Raw genomic sequence first — 20,845 nt, forward strand, 5'->3', positions numbered from 1 at the left:
GCACACTAATATACAGAAATAAATACTTTGCTTAGAAATACTATAATGAAGTTTTAGTCTCTTACAATGAGAAAAATTAGATGCTCCCATCAGCTAACTGCTAAAATTGGTAACACAGTTACCATAAAATTACTTTAAGTAGGGCTGTTCTAAATGCATCTCTGATTCAGAATGTCAGATCATATTTAGAATCAAACTGAACACAATAGAAGGAAACTTTGGTGCTTTAAAATATTATATATGTATCTATCAAAATCTCTTCTACCTACTGCCCTGTATACCCACACTAAATAGAATGGAGAAGATGGAAGGGTATTGTATTTGCAGATGAAGGAAGGAATGATGAATCTGACTCCATGTTCTCAGAAGGCTGATTTATTATTTTATGATACTATATTATATTAAAGAATACTATACTAAACTATACTAAAGAACACAGGAAGGATACTTACAGAACAATAAAAGACAATCATCAAAACTCATTACTCTTCCCAGAGCCCTGACACAGCTTGGCACTGGTTGGCCATTGAGTCAAAACACTCACAACAGAAACCAATGAGACTATCACCTGTGGGTAAACAATCTCCAGCCACATTCCAAAGGACCAAGACACAGGAGAAGCAAATGAGATAATAATTGTTTTCCTTTTTCTATGAGGCTTCTCAGCTTCCCAAGAAAAAAATCCTTGGCGAAGGGATTTTTCAGAATGCCACAGAACACCTTGCCTGGACTATCAGAAAACCCACCTGCTCCTGAGGACTCCTGAGGGTGGAAGAGCAACAAGTACCAATTGATACCTCAACTGTACACCACCGGCAGCATTGGTTGAATAGAGATGCCATGATCCCCATCCACAAAATTATCTGTGAGCTGGAGAGCCAAGGGGTGGTTAGTAAGAACCTTCAACAATCAGGTTTTTTTATTGTTTGTTTGTTGTAATATTGCGTTTGTATTTTAATTTTCCTAGTAATGAACTGTTATTCTTATTCCCATATCTTTGCCTGAGACCCCCTTAATTTCAAGATTATAATAATTTGGAGGGAGGGGGGGTTTACCTTTTCCATTTTAAGGGAGCCTCCTGCGTTCCTTAGCAGACACCTGTCCTTTTCAAACCAAGACACTGAAATATAAAAGAGATCTATTACTCTTGAAACTAAAAGGAGATTGTTGGTCATTAATATAAATTAGAAAGTAAAGTTTCTGTAAATCAACAAGGGATATAGTTTCAAAGATTATACTGGCATTTGGGAATTAGATAATTTCTTCTTTTTTCTGGGAACTATACAAGAAACAAAAAACTTTCAATGACACCATTATGAGACCTTCTGGGAAGAAGGTATGTTCTAATAATTAGGAGTTTGTTTTGTATGAAGGGGAGAGTAGCTATTACAATGCTTTCAAGTGTAACAAAAACTTGCATGGATGTTAAGCAGCAGATTCTAATAAAATTTCAGGAGCTGCTTAGCTGAATCACTGATAAATCATGGAACACTGAAATCATCTTTGAGGGAGGGGAAAACAACAAGAATATTCAAGTATAGACTTCTAGGTGAGAAAATAGCCTTCACCAAAGAGTTCTTTATGTTTGTGTGATATTGGTTATCTTGATTTTTATCGATACCTTAGAAGAAAACATATAATTATCATGTAAAGATTAGTAAAGATTATCACAGAGCTACTGAGAAAATTTAAATAATGAAAGATATACTGGTGGATCTGGACTACTTGGTAATGTGAAAATAAGCAACAATATTCATTTATATATCGATATTCAAAGTGATACATTAGGAAGTACAGAAGTAGTTTCTGTTGTCTTGAAGGGTAGGATTCTAAGTTGTTGTGAAGTGTTCTGAATAAAGTTTGGACATACAAGGATAATTAAATAAATGTGAGATTTTGAAAGCACATATATAATTTATTTTTAAATAATACATCCAGCTCACATGTCCACAAATTCTTCAAGGTCTCCATCAACTGAAGAATATTGAGCAAGAATCATATTAATTATTAATCCATATATGAAACAAATACATTTGTAGTACTTATTTTAACCAATTTGTAGGTCTTTTAATAATAAGTATAAATGTAGCAAACAGAAACTTCTCAGCCCATCAGGCAAGGGTCAGTAAGGTACTACTATCCAAATGTAAAGCAAGTGAAAGAAAAAATATCACCTCCTTTTAAAAAGCTCATGAACATGGATACTAAAGACATTGCATCAACTTTGTCTCGAAAATTTAAATCCTGGTTTCTCCTGGCATATTGCCAGTGATCAGCAACAAATAATTAATTAAAACCTGGAGCTTTTGCTGAGCTAGTGATATCTACTGATTTTTACCTTTTTTTCTTTTATATATTCTCTGTATTCTTCACACATATATTTGGAGATCTGTAGCCTATTATTGCATCTGTAGCTAGTTTTCCTAGTGCTTTTCCTGTCCTGATAGGCAAAAAGACCAAACATATTCCAAAGCCCCTATCCTATCTTGGTTTTTCTTAGGAATCCAGGCCAAAACCAGCTCTTCAAGACACATTTTCATAAACAAGTTCAGTTTCCATCTGAGGGGGGAGGACTTAGAAGGGGCTTTATCTGTGAGGGGAATTGCATCATCACTTGTACTCCTAACTGGTGCTTTTTTGTCAATTAAGCTAATTTACCAAACTTATAAAATTGTATGCACCCCCGTGTAGGTGGGCTTTTGTGGACATTTTTCCATAACTGCCCTTGGAGGCCTCCAATAAAGACCAGCTTTTATATTATCTCTTATACTAATATTATCTCAAAAGTTTGTTGTTCCATTTCTGGATTGAAAAAGGCATTATTGCAAGTCACTCAAGGTGATCGCAAAAGGTCCCTTAGGAATAACTATATATCAATCTCTTGGAATAGTTCTGTTCTCTGTCACTGCCCTCTTAATGTCCAAAATTGTCTTGTTGGACATCACTGGCAGCATGGTTAAGCACAGCTTAGCAAGGTATTCCTCGCTCTACTTTCTTTTTTCCTCCATGCTTCTACAGTTTATGACAGTAACCAGTACATATTGAACTAACATTTCACATACTTGTGTATATTTTCAGGTATTTCTTAAAATTCTTTCTTAATGGGTCTTTATTTACTCCACCATGATGGGCCAGTAAGTAGAATGCAAGAAGATAGATTCTGATCTATCTGTTCAGAATAGCACCTTATAGTAAGTTTTTCTAAATAAGTAAGCTTTTATTACAAGCGTTTTAAAGAAAGATCCTGAAATGCCCTCCCCAGTCACCATGGGTAAATGGATTAATAGCTCAACTGGGGTGCATCTACACCAATGAATGCAGTATGGGCAACAAAGAAGAGGAGTTAGAAGCCGTTGTGTAGCTGGAAAACAGCAGTTTAGTGTGACCAGCAGAATCAGGGCATACACTGTACTCCTGTATTCAGCATTGATGACATTACACATCAAATCCTGTATCCAGTTTTGATATGACTGATCTTTTCTATAACTCTGTACAAAGACTCCTGGCAGGTATCCTTGTGGAAATCTGTACATCAAATCATGTGAAATTCCTTTATTTTACTGTGTTCTTCTGTGTAATACAGGAAATTAATTCTGAAATTACAAAAATGGCCACTATTGGGACAACTGATAGAACTGTAAGCTATGTCTAATATATAGTTTTAACATATTTAAAGATTTAATTTTATTTCTGGTTAATTTTGTATATGTCCAGAAAGACCTTCATGTGAATAACAAAAATAATCCTTCTATTAATTGTGAATAGAAAATGTCTGATAGATGTTTTAACATTTAATAATTGGCATTTGTTTGGAGGGAATATTTATGAAATTTAATAATGAACCAAGTAGGATCAAACTGGATGCAAATTTAAAGGCTCAATTTGATTAATCAAAAAGAAGTTATGGAATAATGTATCTCACTATTAATCTTCAGCTTCACCAAAGCTGTTCATAAATATTGACTTCTCCTGTGTATTAAGAAATTACATGATGAAGAGAGAGACTAGATGGCTGAAAATTTGTAGAGACTATTAGCATTTGCGTGTTACAATTACATTAAAATGCTGCAAAAAGCATGGCATTGAAGAAATATTCTGGAAATACATATAGGTCACAACTGGGTTTTGAATCTTCTAAACATGTATTGTGCTTAACAATGAATTCTACCTACGTACCATATCATAATATTCCAGGTGTTACAGAGGAAATGTATTATTTCCACAGGCATCAGAGATTTCCTGCATCAATATAACATATATGAGGATGTTACTTTGATAAAACTCCTTTGACAAAGGTGTTGGAAGCTGGCCAACATCTAAATGTACTACACCGATGTAAAACTGTCCTGCCAGTTTGCTGCTTCTTTCACAGTGTTCCTGCAACCCTTTGCTGCTGGATTTTTTTTTTTTTTGGTTGGTTGGTGGTTTTGGTGGTGATGGCAGTTTTGATGTTTGAATTGTGGTGCGGTGATGGAGAAGGAAGACTCGTTCACCAGATGATGATCTACAAGTCTCATCTTTATTCCCGAATCGCCAATTATTATACACCTTTTAATTAGCTCATGCATAATGCAAAATCCCAGCTCACCATTGGCTAATTAGTTATCAGCTATCTACATGCTGTTTTGGTGCAACTACTACTACTTTCCCAAGCTGTTTTGCTTTACCACCTGTTTTGTGCATTGCTTCATCCGTGGGACAAGGACACAGTTTAATTGGAATGGCAACTCCCCTCATTCTCTATCTCGGTCAAATTAATCTCACTGTGACCTTTAGCTCGGATCCAGCTTGTTACAAAGCTCTCAACAGTGCAGGAGGCATTTGGTTGGTTGGTTGGTTGGTTGGTTGACTGATTGGTTGGTTGGTTTGGGTTATTTTGTTTTGTTAAAGGAAAAGGATGGGTAAGAAAAAGTCTTGAGCCATGGCTTCTGTTACAAATAGATATGAGCGTTTAGATAAATCCTTACCTTTTGTCAAGACTTCTGGCAGCATACAGTAACCTTATTGGGGTGGCCAGCACCCTAAAACCCACTCTCACATAAGACTTTAAACAGACTATTTACTACACAGGAATAAAACAAAACAAATGAAAACTACCAGTAGATAACATACAGTGCACAATAGAGATGCTGCCGGGGTCAGCTGTCAGTTGTCTCTGCCCCAGCACGGGAAAAGGTGGTTCTGGGCAGGCCGCGCTCTCGAAGAAGGAGTCTGGACTCTTGCTTTTGGTCTTCAGTTGAGTTTATTGTTCCTTATCTACAAAGTTTTTCTGTCTGTCCAGCCGAGGTCTGATCAGCAAGACAGCCAAGGGCACTCTCTCCCGCCCACGGGGCGGTTGTCTCTTTTATAGTAAAAACTACGTATAAGATATTTACCTTTAATTTCCAATACTTTTTGCCCTTGTTGGCAAGTGCACTTTCCCTATGAGTCAATCCACACATGCCAACATCATCCTGAACATGGATGCCAAGGAGAAGAAAGAAGAAGGACAGGGCACGCCCAAATTCCTCCATCTTGGGACTCCCGACCCATGTACAGAATTCTAAACCCCCCTGTACAACATATAAAACCCCCCTGTACAGTGCATTATCATTCAAGTTTTATCAAGTGAATATTATCCCCTCACCATGCAGGCCTGAAATTCTCTCATTTCCTCACATTCAGGTGTCTTTGGCTTCCTGCCAGGGTCTCCGAGCCCCTGCCAGGGCTTTGAGACATCCAGGGTATCCAGAGAGATGCTCTGGGTTCCGACAAGATACCAATTATTTCAGCTAGCAAAGAAATAGTATAGGATTCAATGTATCTTACTATCCAGTTGCTGATGGGGCATTATGGAGTCAGATAGGTAGGTGTGTCAACCCTCTCCCTTGGAGAGGTGTCTCTTGAATGGGATATGATAAGATGTTCTCAAGCTCTCCTGGACTGAGAAATCCTCTGTGGTCATGGTGAGTTCCCAACATGCTTTGGAGTTCCATGTAGATTCATTGTGACTGATTGGTTTTCCCCCACTTTGTACCACCCCCCATAAAAATCCCAGTTACTGCCCTGTTCAGGAGGCAGCTGGCATCCTTAGCAGGGTGCTGGACCTCTGCAGAATAACTACATGGTGCTCCTGTCTCTTTGGCCAGGGTGCACCTCACAAGGCAGAGCTGAAATCACAATGAGCTGAAAAGCACTGCGAAGAGCTGAACTGCCTGCCCCTTGCTGAGGTTACCCAGTGGCTGAAGGACTGCCTGAGACACCTAGAAACTTGTCTCTTGCAGGACCTCTCTCTGGGAAGGTTGTGGCATCCCGGTTGAGCCATCAGACCCCCAACCAGCTACTCAACAGGGCACACATTGAAATCCTTTCCCTCAATTTCCAGAAAAGTAACCATGAAGATGTATCCAGTTTCAGGGAGTAGCCATCTTACACGTTTCCAGGGAATGTGTAAGATGCTTCTACCTCTGTGATAACTTTTGTGGCTTTTATAGTGAAAGAAAATGCCTTTTAGTCATTAATACTTAGTTTTCTTTATCTCTTCCCACATCTGCTCTCCACACCAAGATGCTGATTCTCAGTTGGACTGCAGACCTTTTGGCACCAGGAGATGACCTCTTTGGCCTTTGACCTGACTGGTTTATCCCTCCCATCTGCACCAGTCATCTGGGGAAGTGGGGTAGGAAGTCCTGCCACAGCTTCCTCTGGAAGACAACAATTTCTTTCCTCCTTTCAGTCATCAGTAACACTATATCCAGGACACATGGTTGCCATTAGAATCTCGTTATTAAAATGTATTAAACAAATGAAAGAAAAGATGCCATAATTTCTCTGCTGATTAACATTATTTCATCAACTATGAGTGACTCACAGGCAAGTTAGAGGACAGAGGAGAGGCTTTCCTTACTGGCTGCATTTCTCTAATTCCTCTTGTACAGTTCAAATTAATCTCCACAACAAGGACAATGAAGCTGCCCAGGGAGGAAGTACACAGGGATCCCAGGATTTAGGAACTGAAGAATGATACAGGAATGCCATCATCATCTAGACAGAGAATATTCTGTCTTTATGATAGGCTTTACCAAGAGTTGACATTTTACCCTTCTTCCCAGACTTTACAAAATAATGACAAAACTACTTTCTTGTTTGATGTTTTAGTCAGTAATAGCTATAAATACTGTTTGGTTTCTATTGGTTAATGAGACAAAACAGAAGTACATTTTTGCTGATATAAGGTATGTGTCAAAAAGGCATGAAAGTCAGACTAGAATGCAAAAATGCGTTCTCTCTTCTGGGTATTCTTCTCATTAAAGACCATTTTACACAACATTATTGAAGCGACCACACTGATTCCTGTTCTGAGATCCATAATTACACGGACCTTTGGAATCATCTTCCTCCAGAAATGAGCAATGTTGGCGTAAATGGATTCCGTTTATTAATTTAATTCATAAAATTCAGGCCACAGATGTAGAGCTGAATCTCTTTCAAATTGTCCAGCCAAACAAAGTTTGTGGAGATGACTAGGATCAGAGTTCAGATTTTGGTCCAAGGTTGATATGAGTTATTCAGTCCTCTAATCTACTTCATGAACAATAGCTGATCATTGCCTTGCAAATCCATTCATTAGAGATCTCTTTCTTCCAAGCAGAGCAGGTTTTTTTTGTTTAACATATATAGTCTCTGAAGTCTTTGTAGTAGTGTTGTGACACATGGCACTAAGAAAAAATTGTCTTCAAAGGCTGTAGTAGACCTAGGGCCTGTGAGGCCTTGGCGGTCAGAGGCCTAAAGCTAGGAAATGCCAAAGTCAGCATGACTAGACCCTAGCAGCCCCTCTCTTCCTCCTTCGGACCCTGCTTATCTCTCTGTAAGCCCATAGGTTACTTTCCCCTGACCCTTACTATTGGACAGTTTTCAAAACCCCTGTAGGATATAAAAACCCCTGATTCTGCCTGGTTCGGCAGAAGAGCTGTCACTGGGAACCTTCACAGAACACCTGAAGAATAAAGAATTCTGCGGAACCTCATACGGCGTTTCTCCTCTTTCTCCCTGTGTCTGCTGCTGCGGCACCTAGCAAGCTACGAGCTGAAATCACTGAGCTGATAATCACTAAAAGCTGAAAATCACTATAGCTTGACTAGGTTGCCTAAGCTCCCGCTGAGTTATCCTGGCTCCGGCACCCCCCGCTGGGCATCAGCCCGGAAGGGTAACTGCCGTGATAAAAGGCATTAGGAAAAAATTTTCTTCAAAGTCTCTGAAACCTGCATCTTCTAAATTATTGTGCAGAAAGAATGATCACAGCACATATTCTGCCTTTTTCTAACACGTAAGAAGTAAGATTTCCTAAACATATAGCCTTAGTTATCAAATACTAGCACAAGACTATTTTCACAGAACAGTAGGAGAAAAGGATCTGAAAATACATTTCAAAAAGTCAAGTAGTCACTAAAATAAGTAGAGGGAAAAGCTGTTTCATTTCAGTGACTGTATGGACTTCAGCTCACTATTAAATCGATTATATGGTTTTGTTGCACACTAGATCGATCTCTTTCCATTTATTTTATATTTATTACTTTTTATTATTGAAGACATACAGGACATACAGAAAACTCTTCATTTATTCATCTGTAACCTTAAACTGATGCATATTGAAATTGGAAACAAGAGGCTAATCCCCAGTGTCATATCTTTCAAACTGAAACAGACTTGAGTGATTTTGCAACATCAGTTCAAGCAGCTAATGATAGTTGACATGGGGACAGGACAATATTCATTTTAATCTTTGATAGGTTTGCTCAGTATAGAGGAAGAGTGATCAAATTCCATGGGATAATGTTTAAAGTAACTTTGCTTAAGAACTACACTTGCTTACAATAGAAAGACAGAGAACACTGAAAATGTCTTTTATAAGTGACTTGAAAGCTTCTCCTCTGTGTTACTGTGATCCTCTAAGCGACCAATGATCTGGAAGCTTCTTTTTATAATACATTGTTGTTCCCACAAGAATTTATGCTGTTGTACTGATCTAAGTTCTTTTATTTTGTGATATTTAGGCTTTTAATGTGTACTTTAGGCCAGTGATGGCAGAGGGTACTATAACATACAATCATCTCATTGATACAAATCTATTGTTCCACAAGTATATAAATGAACCCTGAAATACCTTCTAGACCATATAAGAACTTGGAAAGCAGGGTGCTATGTCATGTTTCCCTAAATGTAACTATGCACAGACATGTATTTATACCAGATACTCACATTGCATACATTTCAGATGAGATTCATAAAATTCTTGTATCATGCTAAGAACTGTTAAAATCAATGGGAAAATATTGTCATGGACTTCCTTTCACACAACTTTAAGCAGTATACTACTCACTACCACTGTTACATCCTGTGATATTATTAAAAGGATTTTCAATGGTTTTCTTGGTAGTCAAGATCAAATGTCAGTATTCTGTCAGTGAGGCTTTCAGAATTCTTAACCCTGAACTTACTGGGAATAATGAAAAAAAAACTACATTAGAAGTTATTTACTGAGCAATCACTACTGCACTGTATTTACTCAGGGAGTCCTGCTGGGAGTTGCCTTAACCTGGATACATCCTTTTTTTATATTTGTGTGCAGTTTTTGTCTGTCTTCCAGTTAGAGACAATTTTTATTTTTTTAAAAATTATAAGCTATCATAGACAAATATGAAACTACATGGTTAGTAGTAAACCTGTGTCCTGGTTCAGGGCAAATTTGGGAGATAACCCCCAAAGGGGCTCCTCTACAAAAGCAGATTCAATTGGCCCCTTCCCCCAGCTGGTTCGGGAGAAAATGTCTCCTTGGAGAAAAGTGGAAAGAAACCTGTTTATTAAACAATAGAACACAAACAATATTAAACAATAAAACCTCTTGCTGCTCCAAAAAAAAAGATTACAAACTCAGAACAGTCTCCTCCCCGGGCTGCAGCTCGGCTCACTCAGTCTCTGATCAGTCACTCTGGCGCTGGAAATGCTACGGCCCAGGCCTGGCCCGGTGGGCCACAGTGGAGCTGCTGGTGCTCTTCTGGGTGTTCAGTCCAGAGCAGGTTTGACAGGTCCAACAAAAAGAAAAACCACAGTCCAGGGAACTTCTTTTCCTCAGCTAGCTAAAACTAACTAAACGCAAAAGAGAGCTCTGTCCTGCTGTCTGTTCATCCACAGACAACACAGTCCAGGAGCAGGAATGTGGAGGAGTGAGTGCAGTCTGAAAACAAACTGCATGCTTCTTCCCTCCCCTCTTCACTCTCTGGAAGAGAGTCTTAAAGATATAAAACTCATTATTCTGTATAAACAGAACAAGATGACTGGGGATAAAAGCATCATATAGTCAACCCAGGACAACCTGGTATATAGATTTTCATCTTTTGCTACTCATGAATTTATTAAGGTAACAAACAGAGCTTTGGAGGCCTTGATTCTGGGCAATGCTTAGGTACTAATATTCTTTTTTTTTTTACCAGATCCATTTCTTAAATTTAAGTCCTGATAAGACTTGGATGTTTTCTTGGTTTGGAAGACAGGTGTCTGCTAAGGAAGGCAGGAGCCTCCCCTGACATGTAGAATGTGAAACCCCCCCCCCTCGAAATTGCTATCAATTTTACATTAGGGGGCTCTCAGGTAACAAATATGGGGGCAGGAACTAACAGTTCTTTAAGAGGGAAGAAAATAAAAGGATAAAATGAACAATGCAGTAAACTAAAACAACACTGACAGAGTCAGAACACAACCTGACACCATGTTGGTCAGGGTGTTGGTAGCAGTCCAATTGGAAATGTGGCTGCAGTCCTACTGGAGTGTCAGGTGTGGTTCTGCTGGAGCAGAGATCCTGTAGAAAAAAGGTGTAGTCTTCTGCTGAAGATCCAATGGAAGAAGGGGCAGCTGCTGTTCCTCTGGGAAATCCAGTGGAAAAGCTGTGTTGGTATTCCAGAAACTCCAGATTGTGTCTGGATAGAATGCTTGGCTCCTCCCCCTGGGTGGAGCATCTCACAACGGGATGCTATAGCTCTTATCAGTCACGCAGTGACATTCTGTTATCAGCAGATGTGTGTGTATAAGAGATAAGGACAATTGCTCACTTAACAGAAGACAACAGCCATACAGATGGCAAACAGAATACATCTTGTCCTGCAATCTGGGACAGCTGTTGCATACAGAATTTGAAAGATCTACACAGGTATCTGTGGGTTCTTATGCTGGCCTCTGAAATGAGAGCCTAAATGCCTGTAACTGTCCAAAACCATTGTTTTGCAAGTCATGACAGTTGTTCTATTTAATTTTCCGCAACTCTGAATCAGAAATAATGATGGTCATCTTCCTTAAGGAAAGCAATGCTAAAATTGGTCTTTTATTGAGACATTTCAGATATTAAGAATTTTGTTCCATGAAAGTTATGCTAATTATACTTCAGTAAATTGAGATAACTCTCAATCACAAGTCCAATCTTAACTGGTTCTTTTCATATGCATTTTTGGTATTTTTTAGTAACCAAGTAGCAAAAGCAGATGGGTTGCAAATGTGAATCTTCTCTATTATTTTTTGCCTTCAATCATCTTTGTAAAATTGACATTATTGGTGTTTTCTAAAAACTCTTTTAGGAGTGTCACCTAGTTTACTCTATGTTGAAATGTTTAAAAATGTTTACAGCAGTAAATACCAATTATTTTGCTTTGTTCACTGCTCGCAGATTCCACAGATTTCTCAATGGACCACTGAAGTAGTTTCACAGATCTTCTGTTTTCAATATATAAGAAAGCAGTAATAAAAATAAATTGCATTAGTCACTCTTGTTTCAAATAATTTTTGTGGCATATGAACAATATATTACTGTTTTCATTTTATGCATACTCTCTAAGCATGGATGATAAATGTATTTTAGATCTCTGTGAATAAATACCAACAGCAAAAGCAATACATATTCTTCAGACTGAATTTAGCCTGTTGTAACAGGAAAAGACATGATACCATCACTGTTTATATAAAGGTGAAAGAGCAGAATGTAGCTCATAGGTGATGACAGCTCTTGATTTAGCCTGAAAAGAAAGAATATGCTAATAATACAGCAAAGAAAATTGCATTCTGTTGTTGGTAAGTCTCAGAAGTTATACATAGCAAGCAAGGACTTGAAACAAAAGTGCTAACTGTGTTCTTGGAAATTCTGAGTCTTAAGAAAAGTAGAGAAAGAATGGTGCATTTTCAGCTTTTGTGTGAAAATTTTTGAAGTTATTTGCCTGACTGTTCTTCTGATCAGGATGCCAAAATGTCTCCTGATCAGTCCAAATGTAAGTCCTGGGCACTTTCTTTTAACATACTGCTGCTGTTAGAGAGAGCTTGGTGCTGTTGGAAACCCTCATCACCTTTGCTTTATTCCTAGAAGCAATCTTCTTTATTTTAATATTTACATGGGGATATCTGTAACATTAGCAATGTGCAGCATTTCTAGCATGTGGACATACTAGCTGCTCCACTCCCCAAAACTTTTCTCTGTTAACTGAGGAAAGTCAAGGAAGAGGATGGACTGTCACAAGGAAAGTATTCCTGCAGTTATTACTGCTGAGCAAAACACAGTTATAATGTACAATGTGTCTTAATTTTAATTTCCTTTTTATGGGTGTTGTGATCTTCCTGAAGCTTAGTCGTTCCTTGCAGAACTATAGACAATCCATGTTTTTTTACTGAAGATGTAGAAGACATTCTCAGTAGGTGGTACTGACCATAAATAACTAATCATTGCCAGATGTGTCATTACACACAAAAAGTGTGAATGTCCTAATTTTGGTGGGGCTAGAGTTGGTTTTCCTCATTTGTAGCTGGTACGGTGCTATTCTTTGTATACAGTGTGCGAATTGTGTTGATAACACACTGATGCTTTGGCTCTTGCTAAGTAATTCTTACTCTAAGTGAAGGAGTTAGTGTTTTATGCTCTGCCAGTGAGGGACTGGACAAGAAGCCAGGAGGGAGCACAGCCAAGACAGGTGAATGGCCAAAGGGATATTCCAATACCATAGAAAATCAAGGCCAATATATAAATTGGGGGCAGATGGCTGGCAGAGGCCAAGTGCTGCTTGGAGGCTTGCTGGGCATCAGTCAGTGGGTGGTAAGAAATTGTATAGTGCATTGTCTCAATCTGTTGGGTTTTATTCCTTTCTCTCTCTTATTTTCATTCCAATAGTGTAAGTATTTTTATTATTATTATTAGCATTAACATTATTAGTAAAATTTGTTTTAACTAATAAAGTTATTATTTCACAAGTTTCACTTCTTTTCTGATTATCCCACTCATCTCTCCAAGGGCAAGGGGCAGTGAACAGCTACATAGTACATAGCTGCTGTCAGGGTTTAAGCCCTTTTAGAATAACAAATTTAATTTTTGTTAAAATCCCATATCTATCAGATAGTATCTTGTCTCTATAATTTGATAATTTCAGATACATTATGAGATTTAAAGGAGAAAGACTAAAGTAATACTGTTGTATAATATTCGGTTTTGTTTCTTGATATCTTTTGCATGAGCTGAGTAAACTGGTCAGTGGAATACATTTTTTTGTTACTTAAATGCATCTTTCTGTTTAAAACAATGAGTATTCAAAGAAGAATCCCACATCTTGCTGGTAAGAAAAGCTGTGTACTTGGACAACAAATCTTAAGATAGCTTAGTTATTTGAAGTGCTTACTAGAAAAGTCAGCATTCACACTATTGTAGGGGCTTTGAGTGATTATAGTTGTTGATAAAAGATCCATGTTTCTGCCTGAAGACATAATGTAACTTTTCCTTATTAAAATAAATAATATTTTTCATGATTCTTACAAATTAGATATTGATATAATATAATTTGAAGGAAACTTCTGGATGATATTAAGCTACTAAATCATAACAGCATCTGATGCTGAATGAATTCTGTAGCTGGAGCTTCTTTTTCTTATTTTCCCAGCCTTTCTTTTCCATGCATAATTTCTATATTGCAATGGTAACAGCTGTGCACTATTCAAAATCTTGAAAATCTTCTTTGAAAGATGATTCGTAGTTGAACTTTTCATATTCCCAAAAGAAAGAGGCAGAGCTGCATGAGTCACTGTAGTGTTGTCAGATTCCTTCTGCTTGTGTGTCTTCCTTTCTTGACTGCTGAAATATGCTTCTGACAATACTTCACTATTATGACTTTTTCTTTATCTTTTTCTTCCTCATCTCATTCAGATTCAGGCATTTTACAGTGACAAGTGACTCTAAGGAATATCTTTTATTTGAGAATATTGAACTGAGTATATGTAATAGGTTGTCTGCTTTGTAACAGTGGAAAAATAGCAGATCATACTTGTATCAATGGATTAAATATTTTCATGCACTGAAACATGAAAGACGGTGACAACACTGTTTTAAGATGAAAATTAGAACTAAAGAAATTTGCATTTTGTACATATAAACTGCTCAAAATACACTGATAACAATTGATAGAGTATTCTTCAGATGGTGGCATATCCAAAAAATAAGAGATAAATAATAATTTAAACAGTTTTGAATTAGTTACTTCATAACCATGAAGTAACAAGAGGTAAAAGGATTCTTTTTCTTGGACGATTTATACTGATACTTACATATCTTTTTGTTATATGGTGAGGTAGCCTCCCTTTCAATGAAATTTTGCACACTTCACATTGTAATATTGCACATGATAAATCCTGATGTACTACACAAATAAGGACTTTTGACAGTCTACAAGATTTTTTTTTTTTGGTCTCCTACTTTAGAAATTACATGGCTATCATTTGTTTGGATCTCATCAGTAAGTATGTCTTCACATTCATATGTGCAGGTTGTAGCCATGATATTTTAGTGAAAATTCCTCTGCTAGGATTTTTCCTGTCCTGAGGAGCTGAGAGCCTCAGGAAAGAAATGTAAACAATAACTATCTGCTGCTGTGGAAGGCCACAGGTGCATCTGTCATTGGTCCATGTGTTTTCAATTAGTGACCAATCACAGCCACCTGTGCCAAGGCTGTGAGCAGTCACAGGATTTTTGTTATTGATTCCTATTCTATTCTTGTCTTGGTAGCCTTCTGATCCTCTTCTCTCTGTTCTTTTAGTATAGTTTTAATGTAGTATTTTAATATAACATAATAAATCAGCCTTCTGATGAAAATGGAGTCAAGCCTCGTGTCCTCACACAAGGGGGCTCAGCTTAAACAAGAGCAGGTCAGTCAGTAAATATTAATTCTTAATAGAATGACATAGAGATTTCATGCTTGGAACAAGGATCTACAGGAGCACCCTATTCTATCACATTTTCTCTTGTTAATTTCTGGGGTTTTTTCCTATTTCTGGAAGAATTTTAGGAGAGATCTCTTAGGTCTTTAATAGTACAGCTTGACATCAGAGATAACTTGGAAGCACACCCTAATTTTTGGAAATTTACATAGGAACTCACTTACATGCATGTTGTGTTTATTTCTAGAACATATAATAATAGTGTTTGGAAGCCAGATGAAGTCTGAGAACCTCCAGTGTAGCCAAAGGAGGAGTGATTGATATTCACATATGGCAATGCTATATTTATCACAGTGTTAAGAAATTCAGGGGAAAAGATTATGTACGATCCTTCATATTTGTGCTTGTTAGGAGTAATAATTTTTTACTTAAAGAGTAAAAGAGTTACTATGATTAAAAACTTTCCTAGAGGAAGAAGTTTTGTGTATTTAGCATGTCTAATGAGTTGTTGGCAGCAACAGTAAAATGTTCTTTCAAAATTCTTTCTCCTGCTACAGATTTTCATCATTTTTCATCCCTATTGCAAGGATAGGAATAACAGAATTATGTTCCTATTCCTGGTGTAGGTGCCCATGTATTGGTAGGAACTGGGGCTGTCCAGCACCAGATATATCTGGTTGCAGCCTTCTCCAACGAGACTACCAGGCACAGTTGAACCCCACTGCCAAGATGCTCATGCCTTTGGGAAAACACATTACAGAGATGGCAAAACACTGCACAAGAGAGATAGGAGTGATGAAAACAGCTATGAGAAACGGCCCTGCCTTCACCAACGTTGGTGAAGGAGAGGGAGGAGGTGCTCCAGACCCTGGGGCACAGATTCTCTTGAAGCCTGGGAATATCATGTTAAAGTAATTTGTCCTCTACAGCCCATGGAGGACCACACTGGAGTAGGTGAGTATTTCATTAAAGAAACTGCAGCTTATGGTGGGGACCCACTCAGGAAGAGGGGAAAAGTATGAGGGGGAAGGAGTAGCAGAGAAGAATTGTTACGGACTGACCTCAGCCCTGACTCCCCACCCCTCTGTGTTCTTCAATAGAAGAAATCAGAAACAAGCAGATGGCTTTGGGGAAAAGTGAGACAGCGATGAAGTTTTAGCTTTTGTCTTTGTTTCTGGCCATTCAAATAAATTTTAAATATCAATATTCATAAATTAATACTCCCTAAATTGAGACTGTTTTGCTCAAGATGGCAATTGGTAAGGGATCTCAATTTCTTTATATTAACCCATGAATTTTTTCCATCCTACTTTCAACCCCCATTCTGTTAAGAAGGGGGAATGAAAGAGCAACTTGGTGGGAGGCCAAGGCAATGCCATCAGAGCAAGCAACATCAAATTTGGATCAGTTAATTTCTCATTTTTACTTTGTTTCTCAACCTAAAAAAATCCCATGAGCATAATGAGGATTGAGAACATGCAGATTTTAAAATTATTATGCAGCAATCATTATACATTCATATTTCTACTTAATTTTGTAAAGTCTGTATCTTTGTGTATCTATTTAGACAATCTAGGCAAGATGTAAGGCATGAAATAGCCCAGAAATTTATTAGAATTATAACAGTTTTCAATCTGCAAGCAACTTCTCAAATGAGCAGTCCCATTGATATAGTTGAACTTAATTATCTCTCATTTTTCAACAGTATTCTTTTAATGTTTATAATACTATGCAGTGACATCTTAGGTTTTGAAAATAAGTCTATGCTTATTTTTTTCTGGACAATATGATCAAGAATAAAGAATTATGCATTAAACCTTCATTTAACTCATAAAAGAAAATTGCTTTAAATGATGTCACTGTTTGTACAGAGGTCCTACTGACTGACACTTCTGTTATGCAATAATCTGATCTTGTACAGAAAGGGATAAAATTCAGCTCACTTTTTCCTAAGTGTATTGATTATCACAGATAAGAAGTGTAAATGAAGAAAAAGTGTATGTAAATCCTTTAGAATTCCAATCTCTGCATGGCAGTTGTGTAGAACTCAGGTCTCTGGCTTGACCTGGATTATCTGTAACCAGCAGATGGTCATCTCCAGAAAGTAGTGCTACTGTTCATCATAGGTTCATATTCTAGGGTTGAATAAAATACCTTCTGAAGGTAAAGGAATTTTAAAAAACAAGTACATATGTTGATAAATATCTATAGTTCATAGAAATACACTGAAAAATGTATAGGCTATATGATTAGGCAGAGAAAACCATTCATATTTTCTGCCTTTATATGGCAGCTGCTGTGTTGGACTTCCCATGTTAGCTGAGAGAATGATTGTTCCTTGTCACAACAAAAATCACACAACTAAACCTCATGGATGGTTTATCCCACCAGTGCCTCAAAAGAATTCTTCTGTACTCATAATTTCCTGATGTGATAGATTATTACCTTTGTATTTATTTGCAACGTACAGAAGTAAGTGACCTAGAGGAGTTGCAAGCAGTATGCAGAGGAGTATGATTGGGTAATGATAGTAGACATATTTAAGAACACAGATTGCTTGTAGACATATTTATATTAGTTTTAATTGTTTCAGTCTTTTATGTGGGTGCAAAAACATAAGCATTTGAAATAGGGTAAAGAGGTGTCATACCTGAGAAATACACATATTAACATATCAAACTGGTGGAACTAGGGGTGAGTCTAATTGTAATTTCAAAAATGTAAAATACCTGCATATTTTATTTGGGAGAGAAAAACACAATGTTTTGACAGGAACTCAGGGAAATTAGTAGGGTCAAGCTTATTTTGGGCCTCAGGTCTTCAAAGAGACCAGAGCAGTTTTTGCTTGCTATAAAGTTGTTTATTGCATGAATACATCAGTCTCAAAGGCAAGGATTTTTAAGGCATTAAAGTCCATTGCAAAAGCTTTCTGGCATATAGTCCAAGCAAAAGTTGCTGCTCCAAGGCTGCTCTCTGGTATAGAGTCCCGGGTTCCATGCAGGAACAGCAGCAGCAGCAGCAACAGTTATTTCCTGGCATAAAGTCCAATGTTCTGAGCAGCAACAGCAGGGACCATAGCCTTTTCTTCTTCTTTCTTTTCTTCTTCTTCTTCTTGTTCTTCCTTCCTCTTGTTGTTGTTGTGGTTGTTTTTTCTTTCATCCTATTACTGGGCATTTTATTCATAAAACATCCAATCATCTAAAAACATGATTCTAAAACATTGTTTCTAAACCAATCTAAACTTGATCCTAATGTGTGCAAGTGGTAAGAAAGTAGTGTCAATTCTTACCTAAAGAACTACGTTTATATTATTATCTATTTAAGCAAGTATACTGTTTTCTTACTTAAAATATCTGTATATAAGTTTATCTATTTATGTGAATAGTTCTATTTGCGTATATAGTTCTACCTGTTCCAGAGGCACAAGCAAAGTTCTGTTGTATTTTTGTTGTGTCTGGAGCTAACTTACTGTATAACTTCCACTTGCTTAAAACTTAAACCTACACTTCTACTTCATATCTATGTGGCTAAATGTATCTTAATTTCTCTAAAGGCTTTAATTCAACTCCTGCATTCATCTCTCTCTCTGAGGAACTCAGAGAGGCTTCTTGCATTCCAACAAGCAGAAACCAGGAGTATCATGACCTATTCTAAATTCACAAATCCTATCATTTGGAAAGGTATCCCACTTATTTTTTAAAAAGCATGATGAAATACGACCCCAAACTTTCAGACAATTGTTCTAATTTTCCTCTCATTACTTTGTGTCAGTCTTTCTACCTTATTTCATGGCAAAGGAACTTAGATTTCAAATAATTAAATCAATTTTGTAAACAAGACTGAGGCTTCAAAGCCTCTTGCACACAAATTTTCAGAAGTCCTTTGATGGTTAATGAGCTGATGATGTGATTAAATTGGGGTGCTATAAACAGCATGGGAACTAGAGCAAATTATATTTTCATGGTATTGAAGCTGGCTTTGTGGTTGATGAGAAATAGCGTTTTATTGGTGAGGGAGGGCACACCACACTCATTGCTTTTCTGGCAAAGGAGCAATGGCTCTGTAGGATCTTGCATGTTCTGCGACTCCTGTGTTGGTGTGATGGGTTTGTTTGCATGTTTAGCAGATTCATCTTGGCATAACCAAACAGCTCAATTTTTCTTATGATTAGGCTTGCTACATCTGCTTGTACTGGCCACTCACTAGATCAACATTATATTTGCAGAAGCATTTTTTGGTACAGAAGTAAATACTGGAAAACAGTGTATTAGTAGAAGCCCTGTGTAGCAATTTTGCTTTCTCTGCGAGAAAGCAGACTTATTTGGTGAAGGTTAACTGACATATTTGCCAATTTTTTAATATTTTTTAATAGCAAAAAGAATAGAAAGGCAATTTAAAAAGGTTAGGTAATTTTCAGATTGTCTGATATTTTTCTCCTGATGAAATATGAATTTTCAATTTTGTTCAGAACCGGGAGATATAGAAATTGAAAAAAAACATAGATGTAGCTCCAATAAAGACTTCATTTTTCTCTAAAAAGGTATCTTCCCTGTAGAAAGGTAGGAATGTCAATATTTCAGGAATATATCACTAACTATGACATTCATATGCATCTAAGAACTAATCATGTTAGCTTCCAGTAGCTAACAAAGGTTTTAAACTAAATTTCTTCTTCTCCTCCCCCATCTTGATACAAAAAGAAAAAGAAGTTTGCAAACCAAACAAAATTTTCCTTAATTTTCAAGTTATCTGGAAATATATATGAAATTAATTGCTAAATAATAAAACAGAAATATTGATGGATTTTGTTAAATACTGCTTGAAATTAGTCTGGTCCCTGATTTCAATAATGTATAAGTGTTCTAAATCAAAGTGTATGAGCTAAAAGAACTTTTCAGACAACCACTTTTTCCAAAGGGGTGGTGGAAAGCTTAAGTCTAAGTGATCATAGAAGATTTGCCAGCACAGCTGCTTTAATATTCAACACCGGCAGAGTTCCCAAGCTCAATTTTCAGCAAAGACTTGTGCTTTTTCTGGAAACTACTATCCTGGAATCTTATTCAAAGACAATATCAATTAAATTATTGTATTTTAGTGTAATTTAGGACCTTCAACAGTTGAAGCTGTGACAGTCATAATGCAAACTAATTTTCAGTGGTATGATTATAATGTTACACTGTAGAGCTGGAAATAGAGCATCCCCATCTCAGAAACAGATGAGCTATCTAAGAGAGCAGTGTATGGTACCTAATATTTTAAGTTAAAGAGTAGACCGAGTATGTCTACCCACTACAGTGCAGAAAAAAACCCCATCTTGTTAGTCATTGATTTAAATTACTACAAAACATTATTTTACTATCACAAATAATATCTAAATTAAACTGACATCAACTTCACCATCTCATGCTAATATTTTGCTAAACCTTTCTGCCCTCCGCTGATACATCATCCTTGATTAAGGCAGCTATGTGTCTAACAAAAATAGTCTACTGTAAGAAATGTTACCCCCCAATAAAGCTGCCTGGACCATTGGCTTTAGTTGCCAAATCAGGGACTGCACAGATACAGGTCATTGGAAACTGCTCTGCTATGCCAGGACCAGACAGAGCTGCAAATATATTAATTAATATATTTGATC

Source organism: Passer domesticus, chromosome Z (assembly GCF_036417665.1).
Source record: "Passer domesticus isolate bPasDom1 chromosome Z, bPasDom1.hap1, whole genome shotgun sequence".
Classification (NCBI taxonomy): Eukaryota; Metazoa; Chordata; class Aves; order Passeriformes; family Passeridae; genus Passer; species Passer domesticus.